Source organism: Aquarana catesbeiana, unplaced genomic scaffold (assembly GCF_042186555.1).
Source record: "Aquarana catesbeiana isolate 2022-GZ unplaced genomic scaffold, ASM4218655v1 unanchor235, whole genome shotgun sequence".
Taxonomy (NCBI): Eukaryota; Metazoa; Chordata; class Amphibia; order Anura; family Ranidae; genus Aquarana; species Aquarana catesbeiana.
The window spans coordinates 843021-849247 of record NW_027362663.1 but is presented as its reverse complement, the minus strand read 5'-3'; the positions used below and the strand labels follow the sequence as shown (position 1 = coordinate 849247).

The 6227-nt window shown below is 40.0% G+C and overlaps 1 protein-coding gene across 1 annotated transcript in view; it reads left to right on the top strand.

Moving 5' to 3' along the window:
- The window catches only part of LOC141121932 (uncharacterized), a 603393-nt gene that overhangs the window by 168702 nt on the left and 428464 nt on the right, over nucleotides 1-6227 (top strand). The gene's annotated exons all lie outside the window — the stretch shown is intronic.

Sequence of the window (6227 nt, the reverse complement as noted above, 5' to 3'; positions counted from 1 at the left end):
CTTTCTCCTGCCAGTGTCTTACAACAAGATTTTTTGCTGCATTCAACATTTGTGGTACAAGTGTTCCTAGATATGATCCGGTTGGCATTCTAAATCCGTGAAATAAACATGCCCATGGGTCGTCCGGGATAGCTATTTGGGTTATCTCGCCTATAGTTTCCCTTATCTTATCCCAGAATTCCCTTATTTTTCTACACTGCCACCAAATGTGTGCCATTGTACCCAGTTCTTTGCACCCCCTCCAACAGAATTGTGAGGTTTCCTTCTGGTATTTGGAGGCTCTATCTGGGGTGATGTACCATCTTGACAAACATTTGTAGTTTAACTCTGACCCTTTATAGTTTACGGAGGTATTGTGGACTCGCTTTAATAGAATAGTAACCTCATCGTTTCTGAGTTTTGAGTTTAATTCTGACTCCCATTTTTTGATATATCCTGGAATATCTGTTCCCTTCAGATCCCTCAGTACCCTATAAGTTTTAGAGGTCACCTTCTTCCCTATCTGACCAATGCAAAGTTTCTCTAACGGTTGGAGGTTGTCTAACGTTCTGATAGGTTGGGGAAGTGTTTCCACAAAATTTTTTAACTGAAGATATCTCCACCTATTGAGGATCATAAGATCGCTTTTATTTTTTAACTCCTGAAATGAGCACAGTTTGCCTTTAGTCATAACATCCTTTAGCTGAGCTCCTTCCTGCAAGATCCATCTCCCACTAAGAATCTCCATTCCTGGTGCAAAAAATTCCGTGTCTCTCAAAGGGATCAAAGGGGAGTTATACTCCCATTTCTCCCTTTTATACAGCTTGTCCCATGTTTTGAAAGTGTGTCTAGTGATTATATGTGCCCCAGAACTAATTTTCCTAAAACGTGGAGGTATCCAAATTACTTTACTCAATTCTACTTTACTAATCGTGTTTTCCATTTTCACCCACCGCTTTTCTTTGTTTCCTTTTGCCCAATCTATAATTCTTGATAGAGTGATTGCTTCGTGATAACATCTTATGTCAGGTGCACCCCAACCCCCCTTCTCTTTGTCCCTAACAAGTGTAGTATAACTTATCCGTGATTTTTTCCCCCTCTAAATAAATTTTATAAAAAGTGAATGCAATTTTTTAAGATATTCTTGTGGTAATGGAATGGGGAGCATTTGCATTTTAAATAAGATCTTTGGTAATATTGCCATCTTGAAGAGACAAAGAAGAAATAAAGAAACAAGCTAAAGATCTTGTAATGAATCCAATGGAGAGTGAATACCTAGCATTTGTTTTCTGCTGCACAGAGGTGGGGGAGAAGAAAATCCAGGACAATGAGCAGAACACCACAGTAGGATAACTGAGCCTTTAGCACTCTCATCTTAACTAATACATGATGTTGGAAATAGGCAAATAACAACTGGCCTGAACCCTAGTGATTTTACTCTAAGGAAGCAATACAAAATGAAATGTGTTTTCTTTCATGCAAGTAGCTATTACAGCAGACACATATTTGGCCATGGAACAGTTTGGTTTCCATTCAGTAACAATTCCCAGAAATGGGTATATAGTAGCCGAGTTGGCATATCCTGTAATTAATACATATGTCTGTGTAAGTTTACTTTTTCTATTCTTGTCTTTGGTATAACAGATTTGGAGTCAAGACAATTCTAAGGGCCAACATTAGTCAGTCCGTGTATTGAGAATTAGTGGTCATTTTGGACTCCCTGCACTCCATCTTGCTCCACCTACCGTTACCATTCCACTGAAAGGTGAAGGAACATACTAGTGATGGTTGGAGACTGTGGAGAAAAATGACTAGCTCCACCCACATTTGTCACCTTGACTGGTTTGCGACAGGGCACATAAGTGTTTGTTTGCCTAGCTGCTAGTCCTCAACAAGGTATCTTAACTACGGTGGTTGCTGCCTTGTCTCTTTTCCCCAACCTGGCTGTTACAAAGGGAAACTACTTACAGGTGGGCAAAAAGGCCACATCCACTAAGAGACAACTTGAGGCTTTGACAATTGTGGCCTTCACAAATTTGCCCAAAAAAAGTTTGTTTGCGACTTTTTAGCAAACTCGTTCCCTGCCAAATTTACAAAGAGATGGCTTACATGTTTCCAAATTTGGCAATGACTGATCCCCAAACGATATGTTGTAGGAGCTGGAATCCATGGCAAATACTCACCTTCAAACACTGAAATTCAACAAATTTAAAAAGGTATCAGCTGAAGTTGGAAGTGGTTGGTTTCCTGTTGGCAACTGCTGCGCATCCATTCAGTTTGTCCGTAATCAACTAAGAAGGAGAGAATCTTGAACACTGCAGCTGGAGTGGGCAAAATCTGCCCATTGTGCCGAGTCTTGACCCAACTTTGGCAGATATGTATATGTGTTGGGCAACTTTCAGATTGTGTTCAAGTGAAATGACATTTAACAAGGTAGTGCAGGGTTGGTTACCTTTTTTTTAATTAAACAAATATTAAAATTTTTTATACGAATACAAAGATTAAAACAACAAAAAACAATTAGGCTCCACGTACACGGGACTTTTTTACAACCTCTCCTGAATGATTTAACTTGACATATTAAACAAATATTAAAAAACTTTATACAAATACAAAGATTAAAACAACAAAAAACAATTCAGCTCCACGTACACGGGACTTTTTTACAACCTCTGCTGAATGATTTAACTTGACAGATAGTAACCCCACGTTTAAAACATCCGTTTTGCCGCGTTTACATCCCGTGTTTAGCTAAACAATAAAACAATGGACCCCCTAATGGTGGACTTTTAAGGCACTTGGAGAAAATATTACAAAATATTAATACCAATGTAATTTATTCAATTTCAACATTAAAAACAGTAGTAATATAAGAAATATTATACAGAATGCATAACAGACATTTTATTTGTTACTGACACACCACAATAATGTAAGTGTAAAAATACATGGAGATTAAATCATATTGCTATACCCATATATATCTTTGAATGTTGACATATATTTCTATTTTGTCTTATATACCCTTTTTTTAGAATAAAAATGTCTCTAACTTACACCCACCCCTGAGGAAGGTGGTATATTTACTCCGAAACGCGTCAGCTATAAGAATACTTCTGAAACTGTGTACATACATGTAAAAATGTCTGTTATGCATTCTGTATAATATTTGTTATATTACTACTGTTTTTAATGTTGAAATGTAATAAATTACATTGGTATTAATATTTTGTAATATTTTCTCCAAGTGCCTTAAAAGTCCACCATTAGGGGGTCCATTGTTTTATTGTTTAGCTTATCACTGGATGTGGCACAAAAATATACAGTAAGCTGCTGTTCTACAACAGAATCACATGCCGTTTTTAGCGGCGTTTTGCCACGTTTGTGTTTAGAAGCGTTTCAAAAATGTTTTTTTTTTTTTTAAATAGCCAAAAACGAAAAACGCCTATAAACGAAATGCGACTAAATGGGGGTTACCGCGTTTAGAAGCGTTTGGTGTCTGAACTAATTTTTTTGCCTTCACACAAAAAGGCCTATAAAACGCAACTGCCTAAAAACGACAGTAAACAAACCTGTGTACATGTACACATAAGATAACATTGAATGAGTTCAGGGGCAGCTGAAAAAAAGTGTCCAACTGCCTCTGAACGTCCGATTTAGCAGCAGCAGTGTACATGGGGCCTAAAAGGGGAACTTGAAAAAAAATTCCAAACAAAGAAACAAGTTAAAAAAAATGTTTCAACTCGGGGGGCGGATCTGCCGGAGGCAAGCCGAGCCGAAGCTCCAGGGCTTGAATGCGACGATGCAGCCAGCCAATAACCACCTTCAAATCTTCCATAGTTGGGACTGTGGGAACAAAACAAAAAAAAAGTCCTAAATCCAGAGTCACATTTGCTGCAAAGAAGAAAAAACATGAATTGTGTTTCTGTGAGTATTTTTTAACAATCTAAGGATCCAGTGTTGTTGCGAGCTAATAACTTGACACCTGGCTTACATAAACTATTCACTTAACATGTTACTGTAATGGCCAAAATAGTTTTCCTGGAAGTCGGGTGACCAAATTGCTGTCATTCACATGTCAAGGTGGGTTACAAGGATACCTCTTTTACTCTCAGAATACAAGTGTTTGTGCATTTTGTGACCCCAAAATACATGTTGAAAAAATTCAAGTTTGGCCAACCAGTAACTTTTTTTCTAGTAGTCTTTCAGGACAGCACATGAGAGAACGTAGCTGCTCCTACTCACGCAGGAAACACACACATAGCATGGACTTTAATTTAAAGGCATCTCCCCACAGTCCTCAGTTGTCGAAGAGTACCTCTGGCCCATCTGAAAAAACATAAGCACAACAACATAAACGACATCAGGGCGGGCAAATAATGCTGTCCTGAAAGACTATTAGAAAACAAGTTACCGGTACGCCCAACTTGAATATTTTCAAAACGTCTTTCAGGACAGCACATGAGAGGATAAACAAGAACACACCCCCTCAGGGCGGGACCACAGCTTGCAAAACCTTCCTGCCCATTGATAACGTCATCTATGACGAAACGCGTCTGGGTGAGGACACGTGTTGACGTCACCACGCTCCTAGGAAGACGGGATTTGTGTACAGTCGGCCGGCTCCGTTTTTGAATCTGTGATATTTTAACCTCATGTAAGTGCATTACTTTTTAATAAATTACATATTGAGACAGTATTACGCTTTGGATGGTCTCTCTTCCTCTATATGTGGCTGGGTCTCGTGATGTCTGGTTAAGGGTTTGTGTTGCCGGGAGGAGTTCGAGTATCCTATCCAATCCAACTTGCATCTAACCTCCATTCCGTCAGCAGATCACCTTTATGAGAAAAGGCCCTGGCTGGGTTTAAGCCAACTGCCCGATTTTACCTGCCAGCTGGTAAGCAGGTTTTTCATCAGGTGGTGGCACGTGTGTTATTACTCTGATTCACCTGGGTGTTTGTCACTTGACTGAATTTGTATCATCCATCCAAGAATTACTGTATGGACTTTCCATTTGCAGCGCAGCCTTTTTTTTTTTTTCCCTTCCTGCCGAAGGCCTGCTCCTCAGCTGAAAATGAATCCAGTCTTCAATGGAGTATGAAAGTGGACATGCTTGACCGACATTGCCGCTTTACAAATCTGTTCTGGGGTGGCTCCAGCCTTCACTGCCCATGTGGCTGCTAAAGCTCTTGTAGAATGAGCGTGAACACCCAATGGTGTAACAAGATCCAAAAGTAAATAAACTGATTAAATTGCCATTCTTAGACTTCTGGCAATTGATCCTATAGTGGCTTTCTGCCTTTTTTGCTCCCAGCAAACAAAATGAAAAAAGATTCAGAACTCCTGAAATCTTTAGTTAATTCTAAATAACCTAAAACAATTCTTCTCACGTCCAAAGAATTAAAACTTCTTTCCTTTCCCCCCCAACGGGTTTGGACAAAACGTTGGCAAAACAATATCTTGAGAACGATGATACATCAACGCTATCTTTGGGAGAAAGGCCGAGTCGGTTTTCAGCACAATCCTGTCTGGATAAATAGTTAGGAGCAGCTCTCTGACTGACAACGCATGTAGATCACTAACCCTGCATGCAGAAGTACTACAATTTGTAGAACTGTCTTTACCGTGACATGCTTCAAGATTGCAGAGTCCGGAGGTTCAAAAGGAGACTTGGTTAGAGCTTGTAGGACTACTGAGAGATCCAATTGGGGAAAAGTTCTAAATTCAACTGGTCTGGTACAGGACAACGCCTTCAAAAATAAAATGATTAAGGGTTCCGAAGCAACAGAGCATTTCAGAAAGTTTTCCAAAGCTGCTACCTGATCGCTAGCTTCTTGTCTGCTCCTTGAAGAAATTCCAGAACAAAGGTAAGATCTTCCAAAGCCTTGAATTGGACAGGCACCAAACTTTTCCTTGTAACCTCCTTACGGCTTGACAGAAGTGTGTCTACTAAGCGTTGGGAGAAAGCTTTTTCTTCTAGCAGTTGCCTTTCAGATACCACACCATGAGGCACAGCTTTTCCACCTGTGGATGACACAGGGGAGCTTGTAGCAGCAGGTCCTTCCTGACTGGAAGTCTTAGATGTGGCTTGACCGCCAAATGGAGGAGAGATGAAAACCATGGCCTTTTTTAGACAGAAAGGAGCCACAAATATGACTGCCACTCTTCTCTCTGTTTGAATCTTCTTCAGGACCTGTAGAATTAGCTGGAGGGGGGGGGTGAGGCGAAAACAGCTGGAAGCCCCATT